Below are 22,515 nucleotides of genomic sequence, written 5' to 3'. Positions count from 1 at the left end.
CCAGAGCGGTAGCGGCTTCGGACTACACGAGACATCGGCTACAGTGCCCACTCACCTCCATTCACCCGGACCCTCGAGTGGCTAGTGGCAGGGCCCCCAAGCCGCTTCAAGAGAACGGCCTCTCCAGAAGAGACCGTTCCACACTCCTGCGCTTGCGGACTGGCTGCACCTGGACTGCGGCCCGGCTATACGCTAAGGGCTTCACCACGTCACCTGCCTGCAAGAGGTGCGGGGACCCCCAGACTCTGGAGCACCTTCTCTGTGCCTGCCCATCCTTGGCGCAGGAACTATTCACAGAAATCAACACTTACAGACGCCACGGCCTTCCAGCGGCCACAGAGACTGACCTGCTGTTCCCGGTGTGTCTCCAGCTCCCTGCGTTGAGAAGCCTGCTGGAGCTTATAAATTCCACGGGAATAGACACCCTACAAGCGCCCGCTACAACGCTGGCAACATTATTGAGGGCTGCCACCTGTCGTGCATAGTGGAGTCGATTGGGCCACATCCTCCCTCTTTCTGTATCATCTATCACTTCCCGCTCCCTCTCCCCTGACGACGCTTCGCCGTGCTCCCTCACAGGTTGCAGAATCAAGCGTCTTTCCTTCCTTTAGATCACTATCATCATCATGGACGGCGACAATTTTGATAAGCAGGAGGAGGCCTGGAATCGACATCGGAACGAAATGAAGAGGAAACGAATCGCCCAGGAAACAGACGAACAGCGCGCCGAACGACTGGCTAAACGTCGCAACATAGCTAGACAACCAGACTAACCTGAACTTGCAATCAAGATTAGCCAAGGCTAACCATGCTATGCCTTAGCTTACGCTACGTATATCCTGGCATAGCCGAGCTAAGCCACTGCCAATTTTTATCGGTAGGGCTGATCACACTGGTCATGTGAGACAGACGGACGGACGGACGGACGGACAGGCAGCGTCGCTGATTTGGCAAGGATGAGCGCATATTACGCCTGACACGGACAACGCAGATTCACTTCCCATTTCGCAAGGATCTAAAGGGGATGAAATTATGAACAGTAGCCAAAGAATGGGAATGAATTGGTCTGCCGTGATCTGAGTGCCCTCCACAATTTAGCATAACGATCGGACCCCAGCGGATACAAGGCGCATACACAATGCTTTACGTGCGCAACTCGTGCTACGTACAATCAGGAAGTGTACTGCTCACTTCTTTTCTTTTGCATTTCTTCATTTCGATCGAAGCGATTACGCCTTACACGGACAACGTAGAGCCACTTCCCACTTCGTAACGACTTAAAGGGGATGAAATTGTGAAAGGTAGCCAAAGAATGGGAATAAATAGGTCTGCCGTGATCTGAGTGCCCTCCACAATTTAGCATTACGATCGGAGCCCAGCCGATACAAGGCAAATACACAACGCATTGCGTGCGCAACTCGTGCTGTGTACAATCAGGATGCGTACTACTCGCTTCTTTTACGTTTCCTCCTTTCGATCGAAGCGATTACGTCTTATCGCGACGCATGTCCTTTCTTTGGAGTTGTTGCTGTTGTTTCATTTTTATTTGTGTTGATATAGACAACGTATCCTTTTCTTTCCTGTGCCAAGTACTTGCCGAGACGTATTGGCCAAGCGATATATCCGGCCTTGAAGTTCACGTGGTCGTCGGAATGACGTCACAATTTGCGCGCTTCAGCGTGTTGAAAAAGAAAAGAGACAGAGAGAGAGAGAGAGATGAAGGAGGAGTGCCATCAGATTGAAATATCATCCGTACACCTCGTACGTACCGTAGTGCCATATTAGCACGTGATTCAACGTTGCCACATGCAGGTCTTCTCGCACGATCCGTCGTCGAGATTATGTATCTCTGGGTGCTCTCCCAAGAACTGTCTGGCGCGTTATTTTTTTCGGTCTTGACGCTGCATGTATATACGCAAGTATAACCTTCCAAGCTGATCCCTGATCTCGACTGTTCGGGATCAGGGATCCCGAACAGTCGTCACTACACTTGCTGTTCCTAGGTAAAACAACCGATACTGGTTCGTTGAAAAGCTCTTGCACTAAAGCATTTATAGGGCGCTTTGAGTATTGCCGGTATTTTTTTTGGTTGCTTCAAGGTCTATAGGAGCTTCACTCAATGCCAAAAAGGAGTCGAAGCCGTCGTGCCAATAGTCCTTTGACAGTGCGCGTTTGCTACCCTTACGGGCGCCAAGGCTGAGGCGGCACGCTGGTAACGCGCATGGCGTTCGTGAGTTGAAAGTATAACACGGCAGCAAAAATTTGGAGGGCGCTTAAGCTTCGCCTTTATGATGCCCCTGTCACACGGGCGCTCGAAAGTCTTTTGAGCAAGAATGATTCTCCTGAAAAAGAGTTTCGCTCGCAGACACACGACAGGGAGTGATCTCTTTTTAAAGCAAAAGCTTTACTGGCCGCGAACTTGCGATTTCGCCGTGGCGGTGCTCCGAGGAGGCACATAACGTCACAACGCGCGCCTCGCCGCGGATATTTCCCTCTCCCTCTCTCTCTCGCTCCCTAGTCACTACTGCGCATGCGCCACTAGTAGCACCGAGCCGCAGGTGTTCCGCCGCAGCGCCGCGCCTTTCCGCTCCGCCGTTTGGTATGACGTCACACCGCGTTCCTCGTCGTAGCGCTCGCCTCCGCTCGCTGCGCCAGCTGCGTCGCATGCCTGATAACTTGTCGGAGGATTGAAAAGGAGAGCTCGCCTGCGCCGCAACCACAGTTGAGGCGGCAGTATGGACGGCGACAATTCTAAGCAGGAGGAGGCCTGGGGAGGTATTCTGTAAGAGTCCACCTAGTGGACTGTCCATTTCGGCCATTCCTGATTGGCTAGGGCCACTCGTCTCCTCCTCGCTCGTACAGCGGCATCCAATCAGCCGCGGCCGAAATGGGCAGTCCACTAGGTGGACTCTTACAGAATACCCCTCCTGGAATCGACGTCGGAACGAGATGAAGAGGAAACGAATCGCCCAGGAAACAGACGAACAGCGTGCTGAACGACTGGATAAACGCCGCAACATAGCTAGACGACCAGACTAACCTGCACTTGCAATCAAGATTAACCAAGGCTAACCATGCTATGCCTTAGCTTTCGCTACGTATATCCTGGCATAGCCGAGCTAAGCGACTGCCAATTTTTTGCCGAAGTGGTCTTTTCTGGAAGGGGAGTTCGTCGATATCGTTTTACGCTCGAAAAGGAGTAGCCTCGAGACCAGTGGGTTCCAGTTCTTATCATATATTTAAAAAATAATACGCAAATGCCTATTTCTTTGTCGCCTATAGGCTCACGACAAAGAATAATTGTATGCCTCGCAGAACGCACAATAAACCCAATGATGCGCATTTCTTTCTGTACTCTCGTGGGCAGGTCGATAAGGTCTCGTGAGCAGTTCGAATGCTCTTTAAGCTACTACAATGAACATTTATATTAACGTTTATTAATCTGTTGCTGTTAAACTTACGCGAAAACCATGTAAGACAATAAATTTTCGCTTTATATTTCGAGATGCATCAGTTTATTTTGGACGATTTTGTTTCGAACGCTAGTGCCGCGCTTTTGGTAGCGTGTCCGGATTGAAACACTAAAAAGTGATCGCCCGTGCCGTGTGTCTGCTACGCAACACCTCTTCATTAAAAAAGTCATTAAAAAACTTGGTAAAGGACCGCTCACGTAAAAGTGTTTTTTTTTCTTTTGCGTACGCGTGTGACAGTGAAATGGGATAACATTCAAAGTTCCCAGACTGCTTCTCACGCTTCCCGGCAGTTGCGTCTCATGGAATCGTAATGTTTACCTGGAAACGCTGGCGGCGAAATGTACGCACGAAGGCGAGTTTTCTAGTAGAAACGCGGCTTCTTTCGTGTGCTGATCTTCGGTTATAGTTTCGCACATTTGATGTTTCAGTCTAATGTGTGAGAACATTTAACATAAAAGGTGCGTGCCGTCGGTGTTTTGTGCCATGACATTTTGCTTGTGGGCTGCCACTCTCAAAATTGCGAGGAATAACTTTGTGAGGAACGTAAGACAAGGTATGGGCAACTTTAGTGCTGCATAGAATGTGCGTGGTTCGGAAAAATTTATTTTTCGCTAAGACGGTCGAGGCATGGGCGCGGGACGCCGGGTTTTCTGCGACGCGGGGTCCTTAACACTATCGCGTTAAAAAACGATAATGCACGCACTATTGACAGCGATTATTGATAGGGGTGCACGGCTAGGTTCTTCAGCACTTCGCACTCGTCAAAGCTGAACTCACAGCGGTGCATCTGGAATTGTCATTGGCTCCCCAATCCCAGGAACGCAACAGACGTCCTTATGAACGCCACACAGACGCTGAAGACGCTGTAAAGAACGCCGAAGAAACGCTGCAGACGATCTTATGAACGCCAGAGAAACGCTGCAGACTATCTAGCAACGTTGCAGACGCTCTCAAAAACGCCGCATAAACGCTGAAGACGCTGTAAAGAACGCTGCAAAAATGCTGATGGAACGCTGCAAACGATCTTATGAACGCGGCAGATACGCTACAGACTATCTTAGCAGCGTTGCAGACGCTCTCACAAACGCCGTAGACACGCTGCATAAACACTCAAAAAAAAAAAAAAACGCAGCGCATGGTCTCATACATGTAATAACTGCTTAAGAACACATTGCTTCAGAGCAACATCTTCTAAGCAATATGTTAAGGTACAGTTCAGTGGGCGCATTTGATTGGAGGACTGCACTTCCAGCTTGCGCGATGTCGCGTGCACTTGGGTAGACTGCCGGTGCCGACAGGGCTTGGATCTGAGTAGGGAGGTAGGATCGCAGGCACACCCGGCCGCAGCCTGGGTGCTTCGCCAAGAAAGTGGAGCGAAGAGGTGGCCTTAGGCCGCACTTTCTCCCTGGCGACTCGGCGCAGTATGGTGTGTCAACGCTGTCGCGGACCTTTCTGCGTGGGCAGTTTCATTTTGGCTCTTTCTCTTTCTTTCTTTCTTTCTTTCTTTCTTTCATTCTTTCTTTCTTTCTTTCTTCCTTTCTTTCTTTCTTTCTTTCATTCCGTTTCGCGACGCAAGTTGCCGGTTTTCGCAAGTTTTTCTGGCGCCTCTTGTTGCGGGAAGAGGGCGAAAGGGGGGAAGGGGTGTTACCGTCGTGTCGCCTGAAGTCGTATACGTTGTCGTCTCTGGCTGACGACACATCGTCTGCCCGTTTGTCACAGTCCTGGAACTGTTTTAATGAGGGACAACCGGAGTGGAGAAGTACTGTGAGGCAAAAAAGAAGGGGGTCACCGGCCATTTAGGGCGGTGGCACCGGAACTTCGTTCCAGGCTTCTCGCTTTCACTCGTGATTTAGTGAACCGCTGGACGGCGTTATACCGTTGCCGCCTCGGCCGTACGTATGCCAACAGAAACTGAGCGTGCTCTTTGTTGTGCTCTGTGAGCCGAGGATGCACTTCGCTCGTTGTGGAGCTGGGCAGCAACTCAGTATTGCAAATATGTTATAGCCACGTACGCGCTACTGCTTTAATGCGTTCGTAAGCGTTTTGCACCATGTCGTTGCCACTCTCAGCGCAAATGCTGGTCCAGGGGGGAGTGGAGGGAGGAGATTACTTCGCCACAGCAAGCTCAGTGAGCGGCCCAAGGATACCGCAGCATTAGCGCAGCAGGGGTCAGCTATACGGAAATGTCAATTTGTTACCTGCATGTCATGTCGTAAAAACCAGCGAGCGTCATTTGTTATGTCATCCTACACCGTAGAGCGTTCACCGAGCGCTCCGTCTCGGAGTTTACAAGGTTTACAAAACTTGAGTATTGCGAAACTGATTAATTATCTCGAACGAAGAGGTAACCTTTGACAGCCGCCAATGTGAAGGGTTCCGAATTTCTTTTGGTTGCCTAGTCTTCTTTAAAATCAGTGTATACAGGTAAGTGTGTGCTTAGGACTGTGTGAAGCTCTATTTCGGGGGCGGGGGGGGGGGGCTCGAAAATGGTAATCGGGGAGCTGAAGGGGGTGGCGGGGGGTGTTACCGTCTTGCCGGTAACTTAGCTGCAGATGTAACTTAGCTTAACATAGCAATCTAACTTCCTCTCTTTTGAGCACGACAGAAGGCTGCATAAATGCACACGAGCTTTTCTGTTTGAAAATCCGGAAAACGCCAATAATCTCACGCTTACGCTTCATTCCGTCTGTCTTTCTTTCGGTGCTCCTTACTGCGCGCTGCTCTCCTGGATAAGTTTCAAGCAGCTTAATAAGCAAATATACCGTTCACCCACTAACTCCGTCAGTGTATAAATGAGAGTAAGCCAGGGTGTGAATGCAGTTATGTCATCAACGTATATAATGCGGCCCAGAGACAGCAAATGAGACTGAAAAAAAGGCAATATCTAATGGAAATGTGGGAAAAGAACATCTTCGTTATCAACTTCATTTTCTTTCGCCTGTTTGTGCGTGCGAGCGAGTTTTGCTTGGTGTACGCCAGCGAAGTGTCCTTTAGTACCACAAGCGGCCACTGCCTCGGCAGCTACGCGATATATTACAAGTGACAGAAATAGGAAGTCTGCCAGCAATCAATGGCGTGCGTAATTACGCAGGTGTCGCTTTACCTGGATACTTGCCCGGACGACCGACGATTCGCCTAAAGCAAACAACCGCGTTAATGAGCTGTAGACAGGATTGAGGGTACCCCATTTGCGCCGCATAGAAGATGCGGGCAGGAGACACTGATCAAACAAGAAGGGTTTCAGGTCAGCGCAGAAGAGACTGAGATGTACAGCTTCTGTTCGAGAGCGTCGCATAATGTTTCCCGCCCCGAGAATGTTGCGTAAGGAGCCGCGCTTATATTATTATGAAGCCTTGCCGGGCATAAAAAGAAGATGTGTTAGGAGAGTCATTACGTCGTTGATGTGACAGGTCACAGCTAAACAAGGTCACCGGGATGAAATGTGCCACAGTCTTCGGGAGTGACGCTGAGCCATCAACGCACAGAGGGGGCATTAACGCGACAAATGTCGCTTGATGAGGAAATAATGAGTCGCGACATTCGGGGACTGTGGGCATGCTTTATGTTGAATTTCGATGCGTACATGTGTTTTACGTATGCTTTCGGTGAGGAATGCATTCATTCATGAAACTCATTCCGAACGTGTCTGTATAACTACTGCTTGACTGTATGTATTTAGTCGTATAGTTCCATAGCCTTCTCCATACCAATGGACGTGCAGTATCCTATTGCAGCTTAGGGTCGCGTTAGGGCAAAGAATCCACCGAGCCCGTCGACGGCTGCGTCAGGTTGTAAGAATGAAGGAAAAAGTGTTTATTGGCTTAGTTACACGGCTACAGTTACGGAAGCCCACTCCATGCAGGAGCAAGCTAAATGTTGAGTTCATGTCAGGACCCTCTGCTCGAAAAGCCTCCTTTTAATACCGCCGTCTTCTCTAGGCGAATGGACTAGGGAATCTGAAGACTGTCCAGCAGCAAATCACAATCGTCGAATCTGTTACGATACCACGCCCATTCTCGCAACACTCTGCGGTAACCCCACCTTCGAAGCCCGATGGTATGGAATATGCGGCAGTGTTAGCAACTTGCGAATCCGAGGTCGCCGTCGTTCCTCCGTAGCACTGGATGGGGATTTCCACTTCATCCTTAGTTCAGGCTGTCAGGTAATAGTGGTGTCGGTTGTCTCCTGTGGTGTTGAGACGTAACAATCCATAACTAGCGCTCAATTTCCTAGGCTGTAATCGATCATATAGCCTCACGCTCACGTAAGTATAACTCACAGGGCCACGTTGCACAATTACAAAGCCTGAAAAATAGGCGTGCGAGAGCTTCCTGCGTGATAAAGATTTGCATGGACATAAGTTCAACTTTTTTACATTTCGCGATATAGCCGTTCTCGATTAGCGCTTATGCCTGTTGCTTCGGCTCGATTTACACCTCTAAGGGCAAGCCTCACCTAGTTCGTCGCAGGTCGCTTTTGCAATCGCAAGGTTGAAACTTTCAGAACCGTTTCCTTTGTTTCGTAATTACAGCTTATAAATTACCTCAATGCAACGGTATATGTGAACGTGTTATTTCTATACTGAACGCCGTTGGCCTCGTGCGTTCATCACAGAGCAGCATCCCGCGTTACAGGCGTAAAATGTGCACTTTATTATCGAGCATAGGCTACTCTGTTAACGTGTCGCAGTCTGCGGCATACCGGCACAATAGATAGATAGACGGGTGCAAAAGCACAGAAGACGCCGTCTTGAGGATGCTGACGTAAATTAGAGCACATATAGCTGCCGTGCTCTACACGCTGGTGGAAATGCGCCCGCAGCAACAATCGCTCACGCGAGTTGCTTCTATTTTCCTTTTTTCTCCGCATCAGCGACAACAACGACGCAACACAAAAATGTTTCGGAGCCACTCAGGTTGAAGAAAGCGGCACAAGAGGGCGCTATCACCGCTGCCGTCGACGTCTGCGGTATTCCGTAAACTGCTATTCGTTTTATGGGCAACCTGAACTCCTCTAGTGTGAGAAAGGGCCAAAGTTCGGTGCCACATTCGCTCGTGCGGCAGTCATTAACACCAGTCGCAAAGGGCGCCTACAGCGCGTGCCAGGCGGTCGGGAGCCGTGAACCATTAGTTCCCGTGCAGAAGTGCGTGAGCCGTGGGGGCGCGTCGTCTGGAAATAACCGCAGACGACACTCTCGACTCCTGTTCCGCCATTGCTCATCCTGCGCGGTCCACTTGTATGTCTCTGTTTTGCTTGCCCTTTCATGTCCTGTCACTTCTGCTTCTGCATGCTCTTACTGTTATTATTTTATTTCGGCGGAGCTTGGCTCGAATCAAGGAGGGCCGGGGCGGGTGATTTCGTCTGACACATGTGTGCAAAACCCGCATGCACAACGCGCGCAGACGACGCCGACGACCCTGAAAGCGCGTCGTCTGCTCGAGCAAAGGTCACTGCCTCCATTTTATAGTATGCTTAGGAATACAACCGACAGAAGCAGACGATTTCTACGCACCGTAACACACCCTGTACTTCCAAAAACGCGTGCAGCACTATGTAAGCTGGAAATGGCGTCAGCTAAAATAGGCAGACTTATCTCTAAACAACTGTTCGCCTTCTTCCACCGACAGTAATACGCAATATTAGAATGTCAATAGCCAATATTCGATCGATTGAATTCAGCCAATCGAGTACCATTCTTATACCTGCAGCGGAAACCTCCGAATCCCCCTTTACGGTTAGCTCATGTCACTTACGGCGACGGTCTACTCAGTGCACACAACTATACCATGAATGTATGACAAACGATTTACACGCCCCGTGCACGCTCTTAGTGGCAATTAGCCACCGATGTCAACGATTACGGTCCCGAGCATTCACGCAATTTGCAAGCGCCAAAGTGTACATCTTATGTATGCAAATACGACGCTTTGAAACGTTGCCTTCTTTTTCAAGGTGACTGCATCATCTTCCTTCCACATGCAGACGAAAACAGCAGACAGCATGCAGACGTAACCACAGAGTGCCTTACTAGAACTAAGAGTACTGCACATCTGTTCTTAGTCAGCACGGAGTGTTATGGGAAAGTTTTCAGGGGCTGCGGTGGTAATTATCCCCTACAAGGCTGTTGGGAGTGGTTGACCTCATCCTGTGGGATACGTGCATGCGCGTTTTGTTTCGTGGGAGCTTGAGGAACCCCGCAGCAAGAAGAGTCCTTGCAACTTTTGATGTTGCGTCTTTCGTTTAGTTGCCGTTATTTCAATGCGTTAGCAAGATGTACTGGAGAAACAACAGTCGCCGTATATTTCCGCAAACGCTCACTTGCGTGAAACCTGCAAATGTGATCGCTCTACCATCGTGAGAAAAGTGCGAGTTTCAAAGCGTGACGTCATGCGGCGGTGCTGTCGTCGCACTCCGTGCAGGCAAAAAGAAAGAAAAGAATTCAAAAGAAAAAGAAGCCCGACAAATTCTGCAGCTGTGGATCATATCAAAAATAAGTAGACGTCAGCATGTTTTCCAAAGTTATAAATTCCATAGGTTGTTGTTCAAAGTGGCGAACAGCGAAGAACAAAAGTATACACAATTGTCGTCAGCAATATTTACGCCGCAACCACGTATGTTTGTTTCGAGACTGCAGCTTCTATATATGGGTGCATGGACGTCTTACTTCTCAATGACGCTAGGAGCTCATCCAAGTGAATCATCGCGGTTGGCTATGTTTATTTTTTTTAAATGCTCCTTTTCTTTTTTCTTTTGACACGGCTTGCTTTCTGTCTTTCCATAACTTGTAGTTTCGCACTTCAGTTTTGTAGGTTCGGAAAATAATTTAGAGACTAAGCTGAAGATAACGATGAATTTTAACAACACAAATTAAATATATCGAAAAAACATGCATTGATAAAGATAGCTCAAGCATCAATTATTGCGATAGTGGCAGAGTGGAAACGCTACAAAAGCACATATATGTTTAACTACTTCTTTCTGTGCCTTGATTCTCTTTTTCCGGGACCGCACAGTGAATATTTTTTTCACGTCTGTGTTTCGTGTTCTGCGGTTTAACACTTGACGTGGAAGTTTCACGAATACCACCGTGGTATAGCTCAACGGCTATTTACGGCCGTTTGCTGCTAAGAACAAGGTTGCGGGGTTTATTCCCGGTGCTTGAGTACTTATATTTAGCCGCACGTTAAAGAACCCAACGTGGCCGAAACGATTTCGGAGCAACTCGACCACGGCGTTTTTTTACGCCCCCAGAGAGTTGCGTTAATACTTTCAACGCCATGAATTCGTTTTGCGAACTGATATACGGACCGTGAACGCATACCGAGGACCCGACACAATGCGGAATAATTGCTGATTATGATTGTACTTAGAGGTATGATTACAGAGACAAATGAAACAATCAGTAAGAACGTGGATCTTGTTTCACACAATTGATGACATCGTCTCAGGGGTGTTCACAATATGGCTAGGTATCTAAGCAATCTAACTTTCGACTTCAGCTTGAGGAAGCGATGTTTATCTTCTGTTTCTTTCTTTTTCGATTCCCCTAGCGTATCCATCCTCTTTCTTGGATATCCGAAGTTATTCTTTCTCTCTCTCTGCTTGTTATTTGAAACACATATATTGGGTTTCGTGTAACTATATATATTAGAATCAAACATGCGTAGTGTAGCACCCGTTAGACAAGTTACACCAGGGGGGGCGGGGGGGGGGGGTATTCTGCAAGTGTCCACTTTCTGGACATGTCCGTTTCATCTGCTGCTGAAGTGCTGATTGACTGGGGGCGCCTCTCCGCTTCTAATACTTAGCCAGCCCAGCCAATAAGAACTCCAGCAGCAAACAAAATGGACATGTCCACTAGGGGGACACTTGCAGAGTACCTCCCGCCCCCCCCCCCCCTTTGGTTTCGCGCATTTCCTTCTGTGTCCCTTGTGTTTTCGCTGAATTTTCGTACCCACGAACCCAACATTCTAACTAGCCCAATTAGCAGCTTTCAGTCACCTTAGGGTCATGTGGTACTTCATAATTGAAGCCCGTTAGTTCGTAAGGCGCTTTAAATGAGTTTCACGCCTAGCGCCGGTACTCGTGAACTCCCGCTTACCTTGCGGTAAAAATGCAGCGTTAATTTGTTTCCCTTACTTTTTTGGGACGATAGTAAAGAAACAAACAATTGTTAATTGAGTGCCAGTGTAAAGTTGGCGCACAGCATGCTTGACAAAAATGAGTCTAGTGAGTACATTTCTTTCTTTCTTAAGTTTTGTGTACAAGCTCCTGCCTTGTGCATTTACTGCAGCATTGGTTGGAATGCAGTACTGTGCAAAACGCTTTGTGTTCGTGTTTTATTGAGTCACGCTCTTGTGTGTTTTAGTGACCTGTCGCCAAGGCTTTGCAGTTGTTGGCAGGCACTGAAATAAAAAAAAAATGAACAAATAAACAGATACGTTGGTACAGATTGGCGGTGTTCAATTCAACGCCCGAGCGACAGCTCTCTGTCTGGGCAGCAGGAGCAGATCTCAAAGGCCACGCCTTCGCTAGTTACAAGCACCGCAAGGAATTCCGGAGCCGAAATTACGTCACAAACGCCATACTTGGAAGCTAGAAGAGACGCGAGAACGAAAGTCGGGTGGCGGCGCCACCGGGAAATTCAACATATTCAACATATTCGCCCGTTTAGGCAGCAGCCTACATATGACTCAAGGAACGGCGAAAACGTTCCATCAACCGCTACCCCTCGTCACGGGGCGGCAGTAGTTTTTGACTTGAAGCACGCCGTCATTCGGATAGGGCGAAGAACGCTTTCTGGCTCGTGTATATCTCTCGCGGATTGCGGATACGTATGGTCTGTTTTCGCACGAACGGAGCTAGCGATACGTGCGTCGCGCTTCGGTTGTCATCGCATTCTTTTGAGCACCAAGCATCCCAACTCTCACTTGCTCCAAGTGGAGCGAGGCTGCGTGACCTCCGAGACCACCCGCGTTGCCTATGCGCGACGTCTCATCTCGGAGGCCATCGAACGATATATTTCGTGATAGAGCCTGCGTGCGACACCAGCCTGCCCAGATAGCTTCGTATGATCACCTAAGGGACAAGTGGCGCTGTCGCGCCGTTGCATGCATGAAAATGCCGGGAGGTTGCTGCTTCGTATTGCCATCTTTCTCGGAGAGACAATAAGTCAACGTGAAGACGCGTCTGGCTAGCAGCGTTTCCTTTTTTCTCTCGCACTACTTTAATCTTTGCTAAGACAACGTGAAAAATGCCAATCGTGATTCATTACTTACGAAAACCACGTCTTTTTGTTCAACCATAAGAACTGGTACTGGGTTGTGTAGGGATGTATGAATACTCGAGACTTTCGGATAACGAATCAAGTAGTCGCTTGTTCGGTTTAGCCTTCAAATCGAGTTGTCGCTATTTTCGAATTGTTTCCGACTATTTCGAAGCATCAGCTGTGCGCAATGAAGTGTGAAATAGAAGCAATAGAATGATACATAACAGCCCCGCAGGCACAGTCCCTTAATAGCCATAAAACACAGGAACCAAGGTGGGGAAGCAGGCTACGTCACTCAAGGACTCATAGTTAGCCGACTGCACAGGGATTATGCACAATGTATGTGGAGACATGTGTAAGCGAATAAGCTGCTTATAGGTTTCTAATTCACCATTTTTGCTTTTAATAAACAAAATAAAGCTTCATAATGTATGACATATGACAGCTACTTGCCAAATATGACAGAAACTTGCTAACGTCACAAATACTAAGATATAAACGCTGTTTACTGAATTCCGGAAACAGCTGCTTTTCATTGTTCGAAAGGTATTCGGCACGTATTCAATATTCGATTCACATCTGGCATTTTACGATTCGGTCTGAAAAATAACTATTCGCGCACGCCTAGATGGATGTTCATAGCGCATATAAAGTCGGACGCAAGTGGCATTTGTATGGAAGTGGTTTTAAGCGTACCTTCGTGGCATCAATTTTCGTGAAAATTGACCGAAGACCGTTGGGCCTTTGCAGACGACGGAAATCAGCCTATTAACATCCAGAATGCAAGGACGCAGCTTCAACATGCCGAGGTACCACTGACGTTACACCGCCTCTCTGCTTACTCAAGGAACTGCGGTTTCTTGCTCCAGGAAAGGCGCCAACATCGCCTAAGCATCACATAATACAAAAAAATAAACATCTTAAAATTAACCATGAAAATAGACGCCTACTCTCTCCATGTACGCGGAGATGCCGTATTGCGCATCTAATCGCAGTGTTTCAGCAACAAAAACAAAATATGTTGCATTTCGCTTTCGTATTCCCCAGGAAAACCTAGAGCCACTCTGGAAGAACGGGAACCTGGATGGAAAGGTTAGCAGTTCTTCGCCTTTCTCCCCTATTTTCCCCACACCCATTTTGGTTTGTTTGTTTCAGCGACAGCACCCTAGACACGGCTACCACACTGAAATTCCCGAAGACGAAAAGCCATATTCAAATTAGACAGCTTTCAACGTCACTCTCGTGGTCAGCGCCTCGACCACAACGCCTGATGGACAATCATCTTCGCTTCCGAAGCCAATTGTCATGCAGTGAGCAACATTCGGGGCTTCCAAAGACAAGTGTCTTGTTCGAAGAACTAGTGGCATGTTGCCGGGAAAGGTGCTGCATTCTCCGAGAGAGCTATTCGCGGTCTTCAAGCCGCGCCTGCAGTCCACCCTGCTTTGTCGCACCTTCATTTTTCTTTTTTTTTTGTCTGCTTCACGAGCCTTCTGGTTTTGCTGAGAAGGGAATACTTAGAAGAGGGCATGTTAATCCTTCCTAACTACCACGGTTCCATTGCTATTGTAATCGAGGAGCCAATGACCTAGCTGGCCCCTCACCTCCGTGCAGGATTTTCGAGGAAGAAAAATCTCCTTGCCTTCCAGAGGGAAAGGTGCGTGGCGAAATGGCTGCCTGAAGTTCGAGTGTATGTGTGTGTGTGTGTGGAGAGGGGAGGGGAGCGTTGTTTGTACGCATGTCAAACTGAACGCGCACTGCTTCGAACCGAATGCACAGGCTTGTACACTGGGCAGCTGCGGAGTGTGCGGGCACCCGGGCTGCAACGTACGTTTACAAAGGAGCGGGAATCGAAGGGAGGGAAACACAAAGAAGCGGTCGCGCGACAGGCACGCGTTCGGCGCGTGCTTTCGGGAGTTAGCCTTACCGAGAAAGTCTTCTGAAGAACATCCGTCGCCCAACAACCCCCCACTGCCACGTCCGAACTGTGTCGCCATTTCCGAAAATTCAAGCGGGAGAATCCTTGTTCGTGTCGTCGGCGTTGCGGCTGTTGCTTAGGCCTATTTCTTATACACCCGCTAACGAGATATTGGCTGTTTTTCAACTATCATTTACCTTTACTTTCTCACTGCTGTATATCAGCTAAAGCCACAGTTCAGTATCCCTGTGCTTTCATTTGCTTTGTTGTCTGTTAGCTACGTATAATGCAAAATTATACTCCTAATAGCAGCAATAATAACGAACGCATAGCAACAGCTAAAAGTATGCACCGTGACAAACAATAAGATCGCCATTAAGACAATGATTTAAATAGGAAACAAGAGAAAATCCGAGCGCATGAATATGAAGGAACGCTGAAGTTGAACAAAATAAAAGCTGCCGCCGCCTTGTTAATTACAAAGCGTTAACATCATCAGCTTTAACAGCGTCTCATATTGGTTGACGAGCTTGATCTTTGGCCATCGAAACATTTTCCCTACTTGACAAAAGGTGCGTTCGTTCCCCGTGAAACCCATTGCTTCCACCGACAAATTCTACGATTCTTCGATAGTTTCTGCTAATCCCACGAATGAGTACAACGTACTTTACATGATCAGGTGGCTCATTACATAATCGATGGATTGACTGAGTGTTTATGTCTGTTTATCAAGTAATGCTATCTTTACAAGCGCGTTATTTACTACAGTCTACAAGAGTGATCCATGGATTACTTTTTTAGATTGGGTTTAACGCATAACGTTGTTATGTTCCGCTGTTTTCTATGCATTGCCATGAAATCTCGGTAATGGTCGAATGAGCTCCGCCAAGCTGTAATCGCGGCTTTTAGTCCGCCTTGTCATCCAGTCTGTGTCGGGCCACTGAATTTATTGATTGGTTCAAAGCAATTGACACACGAGGCTATATCAGAGGCCATCGGGATACAGCTTGAATTGGATTCCTAGATAGATAGATAGATAGATAGACAGATAGATAGATAGATAGATAGATAGATAGATAGATAGATAGATAGATAGATAGATAGATAGATAGATAGATAGATAGATAGATAGATAGATAGATAGATAGATAGATAGATAGATAGATAGATAGATAGATAGATAGATAGATAGATAGATAGATAGATAGATAGATAGACCGCAACACTCAACAAATTAAAGCGTTTTTTATCACTTTATTTTTTTTTAACGGTTTTACACACACCGATGGCTCGGTGCAGTTGACTAGCGCAGCAGCTGGAACTTTCGTACAGCTATACGTTTTGCGCAGCCGTCCGGAAGCTCCTCAACGGAAGAAAAATGGCCAGCCTGAAGAAGCCAAGTTGCGCAGTGACCTTGGCGAGGCCCTCGTTGGTGCTCCACACTTTGCGGCTCGAGTCAGTTGCGCAGGCTCCTCATTGCGCCACTGAAAATCCTTCCCGCGGCCGCGTGACGACGAGGATAGCTAGCTCAAGACATTTGGGAGAAACTTCAAAGCGCGCGCGGATGCCCTACAACGCTGTCATGGATGCACTTGCTTCACTTGCTTCGGTTTGTTTTCCTTTCCATTGTATTTCCGAGCTTATCCGGAAGGTTCAAGGAGAGCTTCAGGTCCGACGCTGCCGGCTTTACGACAGGGGCTTCCGAGTCGAGAAGCGGAGGTTTTCTTTTTTTTTTTTTTTTTATTCGTCACCGAAAGGGTTCTCGCAAAGTTAGGCGCGGATGAGGGCCCCTGTCTCTTTTCAGCCAGATACCAGCATGCCGTGTGCACACAGCGTCAGACATGCAGGTGCAATGCGACGGAAGGTACGCAAGAAGTTCGGTCACGGCAATGTATCACTCCGCCCGTTGCGTCCGTGCCAAAGGAGTATGCTCGCGCGAGCGTGCATGTGAGACTGCGGGGACATGCTGCCAAAAAAAAAAGAAGAAAAAGAAACGAAAAGAAACGCAATGAGAAACGAATTGATCTGAAACAATGCATTAAGTAACCATACACCACAGTTTGTTTCTAAGGACTAAAACGTTTCCCGTTTAATACTTAGCCTATATAAGGAAAAGTTTCGCGCAGTTACGATCAAGAACATCAAACTATTTGTGAGTGCAGATGGCGGCCACCGCAAAAAGTATCTCTAGCGTCCACAGCGCTGCACTTGATGTCTGAAACGGAGTATAGTTTGGGCATGAGTCGTGCGTGCTTGAGTTGTGTGAGTGGAGCGTGTGAGTTGTGTGCCTGTCTGTGTGTACGTGGCTTATGCGAGTTGTAGGTGAGTGTGTTGCGGGGGTCATTCTTATCTTTGTGTACGTTGCAGACACGCGTCTGTTTGTGTATATATGCACGAGTTGAGCGGGCGCGTGCGTTATTCCGGTGTGCGCGTGCGTGTGTGTCTGTACGTCCGTGCTTTTACTTGTGAGTTTCAAATACATAGGTAAGCCTAAAGATAAATCTGCGTCTGCAAGTCCAAACGCAAGCTGAAACCTTGATTCAGTCAAGTCTGGCTCAGTCTTTGCGAGCCAAACACCGTTTATCGCATTTCCCATGCCCACTAACTGAGGAAAGGTTATAAACAGGGATAAGGTGTCTCAGAAAGGCTGGCCAACGCTTCTATAGGAGGACCTATCTTCGTCGAAGATCTCCGCCTTGGACGAAGATAGGTCCTACTCTTGAAACGTTGGTCAGCCTTTCTGAGGCACCTTATCCCTGTTTATAACCTTTATGCCCCACTCTTGAACAAAATTACACCCTTTGGGTTGTAGCTTGCCATACAACAGTAATCGTCATCTGTCTTGTACGCATTTCCTTTCTTTAACATTGCGAACCCGATACTTCCAATTCACGAGCGGCTAGCCCGTTATCAGCATGACAGAGCACTCTCGGCAGGAAAGTAGCGAGCGCAGCGTTTTCAAGAAAGCAAACGTAAGCAAGGCAAATGACGATTGTCGTCGTGTGGCAAATATACGCCCCAACGGGTGTACATTTGTCTGAGAGTGCAGATTGTGCTATTCCATTTGTCAGACCCTTTCTTGATTTTGCACTGAGGAAGAGACAGATAAAGAAATATCAACAAATAAAATAGGAAAAACAGAGAGAAACAAAGGAAAGAAAAACGGGGACAGCTACAGAATGAACACTCGTGACTTTGGTGATAAATACGTCGGCCGGTGACAGTGGGAGCACGAGCCACAATTGTGACAACTCGGGGTTCAGGTTCGGCTGCAGGCCCGAGTCGACACATCCGAGAGCGATTCACGAGAACGACGGGTGGAGGGCGCAGCTGCGCGTCTCGATCGGACCTCTCGGCGTCGCATATTCGAAAAAAAAAAAAGAACATGATCGATTAGCGAACGTGGTCGTCACCGTCTGCGTGTACGCGTCGCATCGGCATGCATCGTCGACAACGGACGCACGACGGACGTTTTCGGCGCCGATCGAGTTCTCGGAAATCGCGTCCGCGGTCAACGGTCTCTCTCTCTGCCCGCCAAAGCCACCGCGGCGACACGCTGTCGAAACAGCGCCCGCGTTCGACGTCGCTCTCCTGTGGACCCGTTGTTTCCAAGTGCGTGCGAATATTCGAAATTTGAAATGCCAATCTATGTAGTATTCTTGGCCGTTCGATTCGTATTCGAAATCGCGTGTGCGGTCAATGGCTGTTCCCTTCAGAAGCGCTTGTGACAGAAGGCTTGTGACGCTTGCGCTTGTGACAAAAGGCTTGTGACGCTTGCGCTTGTGACAATGCGCTTGCGACGAAAGGAGAGCCCTTTATAGGGACGCAAAAGAGAAAAGCGAGTCGTCGATATGTGTTAATAAATTATTATTCGGCAATATTGGTAGAGCCACCCTTACCATGATGGGTGTCTTAATAAGCGAGATAAGAAGGCATAAAGGAGAGGTGAGTGGCGGTGCCAACGTTTGAAGCTCGCGTACCAGAGTGCCGTGACGGCATGGATGTGTTATGGCATCTGCTCAAGTCTACTTAATTTTTTTTTCTTTTATCGATAAACACGGATCGCATTGCATTCTAAAGGAGCCAGAGAACGAAGCTAACAAGTTTCGAAGCATTTTACAGTTTCTGATTGGTGGCCCAAATAAAAAAAATCGCAGTTGCACCCGAGAGGCGAAGCCTCGATTGTGATAGCGAATTAGTTGACAGCTAGCCGTACGAAGTAAGGATAGTAGTTTTATCGGCCGTATAAACTTGTTAACATAGTCCTAGTAACTAAATTAACAATCATGGTGTTAACGCGCGCACAAGCAAACAGGAATGAATCTCTCTCGATGACCATGGAAACTCGCTGCCTAACCTGACCCATATATATATATATATATATATATATATATATATATACGCGCACACAGAGTGTTTCAGCGAACACTGTCAAAAATCTTAAGAAATTGCCTGTGCCAGAGATCACAATTCTAGTTCAGATTCTAGTTCAGAGCTGGTCTACTCGAAGCGGCGGACAATACTTGCAGAAGAAAATGATATGCAAAGTCGACTAACTAATGAAAATTCCCTAATTATGTTTTTAACTAATTGCATTAAGGACGATACTGCAATTTACAAATTCTAGCCGTGGAGTTCACAAGGCGGATCCAATTGGAAAGAATTTTTAATGTGACACCAGTTTCGAGATACAAATTCGCGAACTTTGCGGAGAAATGCACATACACTGTATATATCACAAAATACTAAATGTTAAAATAAAGAAAAGTATAATCGACATATACGATAGTTACCCCGCGTAATGAAAGCCACATATCATATCAAGCTAGAGTGAGCACGCCATGTTGTTGAAATACTTAGTCTTAATAACGGTACTTAAGCTTTAGATCCGCTTACTCGAATTGGACACGAACGGGTAGAGTTCAAGAAGTCCTGCTAGCCCCGTACTCACGTGCCTGCATTTACGTGCTCTTTGGCAAGCGCGGTGGGACGGGAGGGGGGGGGGGGCGAAGAGGGCGAGTCATCCCCTCCGTTCCGCGTACTCACCGATCTCGCCTCGACACGCTACGTTAACCTGGCCATCGGATTCCTGCCCCACAAGCCGGCGCGACCTGACTTCTTGTGAACGCAGTTTACCGAGCACAAAATGGACAAAAAAGATAAATATTTATTGCTTCCCGCCCTAGCTAGTTAGAGAACCCCATACATTCCTTAAATATTTCCTGAAAAGGGGAGGGGAGGTGCATTTGTCTGGGTGTCAAGGCCGGGATGAAGGGCGAAGGGGGCGCAGGGGCCCGGTTATGCCTGCTCCTAGGACCTTTCGTAACCTGTGCAGCGCTTTGACTATGGCATTTATTTTTATTTTTTACTTACTGATATGTTTCAGCTGCGAATTTCGTACTTGTATGAATACTAGAGTGAAGTTCAGTTATAGTTGTGTTTAGATGTGTTATAGTATATTGCTAGTTATGTGTGTGTTACATGCGTCTTAATTGAATGCGTGAGAAGAAAGGGCGGTTATCCAAGGGACCCGATAATTATTGATCATAGCATCAGAAGCCAACAAACAAAGACACCAAGGACAACACAGGGGAAATTACTTGTACTTATTGATTGAATTAAAGACATGATAAATTAGTGAAATGAAAGTGGATGAAAAGCATCGCACGCGTAATGCGAAGACGTTGGATCGTTCCCCACCTGTGGCAAGTTGTTTTTTAATCCACTTTCATTTCCATTAATTTATCATTTCTTTAAGTCAATTAGTAAGCACAAATAATTTCCCCTTGTGTTGTCCTTTATTTTTGTCTTTTTACTACAATTACTGCATTTTCTGGCGCACTCTGTCAGCTTGGTACGTGTCTTTCTTTTTATTTTAGTTTTCATCGCAATGCCATATTTGTGAACCATTCTGCCCTGTACGCTCACAAGCTTGGTACCACAGTATGCCTTTGTAAGACGCTGAATACAGATTTATTGATTGATTGCAAAGATCCAATTGCATATTTAATTTCATTCGCCCTTCATCGCTGACTCTGCGTGTCTTTGATCATATACCGCTGTAAGAGGTGGGATCGGCCGCTCACGTGACGCTTGGTGAGAATCAAAGAAAGGAAAATGAAATGGAACTCTACATCAAGTATGCAGCCAGGGTCCGCATTTTTATTGTGATCCACATAAATTTCCGTGCTTGTTTCACGATTGTCCACCGAATGTGCCGATTCTCCGTGGAAACGGTAGCACGGCTTCGCTCAATCGCGAAAAAAAAAAAAAGTCAAAGAGATATTTACGAAATGCGCAGTCCCTAGATTCGTTGCGTGGACCCTCTGATCGGTACAATTTTCCTGCTATCGATATTAGACGTCTTTGCGACGTCGACTGCCGCATTGAACGACCTTCCAATCGGGTTTTTTTTCTCTCTCTCTCTCTTTTCTGACACCTTCCGCGTGAGTACCCGTTATAGCGCGTATTTCCTCGCGTATAACCCCCCGATACTGGTTCCCTATATCGTTACGCTGGCTTTCGCTCTCTCTCACTTCTCACACTTTCATCGAGCGTCAGTCATTGCTTTCTCCGTTCCGCAATGCCCCTGTGTCAACACCACCGGTTCTGCACGTTCATTATCTCTGTGTTTGTTTTTCTTTTGCGCAACCACAAAACCTCCTTTTGCTGCTCTTAATCGACCCAGATGAGAGGACGGTCAATTAGCTACCAGGCGTAGGAAGAAAGAACGAAGGAAGGAAAGAAAGAAAGAACACGAGAGCATATATAATAACACGCAAGCCGTACTCACCTCCCGTCCTTGCGTTTATCGTCGACAGTCAAAATAATAATGTAACACATCGCAGGAAGTTCCCAGCATCGCAGCTGCGCTTACGTCACCGCCGGATGGCATGGCAGGTCGCCAAGGAACTGGGGCTATGCTAACGCAACCTGACCGGCGTGGCGCGGCTAGCGATTTTGTTATTTGTTATTTTTTCCTCTTCCATGACGGGAGCGCACCAAAGCGTTGATGCTTTTGCGAGGAGCTTGCGTCTCGGGTGTAGTATGCGTCGGGAGCGGTGTCGTGGTTAGGTTAAGTAAGCGGTTACGAGAAAGAAAATTATATCTTATTATACTATGGTGCAAGCCTACCGGATTACCCAAGCTAAGTGTTTTAGAGTGAGTGAGTGAGTGAGTGAGTGAGTGAGTGAGTGAGTGAGTGAGTGAGTGAGTGAGTGAGTGAGTGAGTGAGTGAGTGAGTGAGTGAGTGAGTGAGTGAGTGAGTGAGTGAGTGAGTGAGTGAGCCACCCAGCCTGCAAGCCAGCCAGTCAGCCAGCGAGCTGGTCAGCCAGTCAAACAGTCAGGCAGCGATTGATTGAATGCGTGCTGAACAAGGTAATGAATGCAGCAGTGAATAACTTAATAAATTAGTTAGTGATAGTCAATATGCAATAAATGATGGATTCAGCGCCCGAGTGATTGACGAGCTCGAATGTATAGATTTCCATAGCTTGGCGCTGTACAATTGCAACGAAGACATTGTCGGCTTTTTTTTTTTTTCTTTTTCAGTATATGTCGATTCTTTACTGTCTGTTGAAGTCCATGAAGATACTTCTTTTTTTTTCTGTATGTGAGCCTTTGCATTTGAATGACTTGCAATGAGCACATGAAATGAAACATTAAGATGCAAACTGTAGACCTCTTTCATGCAAACACCTCAAAATCTTACGAAGCTATAATTACACATAACCTGATTAAATCAGCGCATTTGTCACGTGGGTTTGTAAGAGAAAGAGATCTGCGCAGTATTCACGTAACGTCCGCGTATGCCATTTTGTAGTCATGTTCGCAGCTCACCACTGTTCTGGTAGATGGAT

The sequence above is a fragment of the Dermacentor variabilis genome, chromosome 9, assembly GCF_050947875.1.
Source record: "Dermacentor variabilis isolate Ectoservices chromosome 9, ASM5094787v1, whole genome shotgun sequence".
Taxonomy (NCBI): Eukaryota; Metazoa; Arthropoda; class Arachnida; order Ixodida; family Ixodidae; genus Dermacentor; species Dermacentor variabilis.
Note: the sequence above shows the minus strand (reverse complement) of the source record.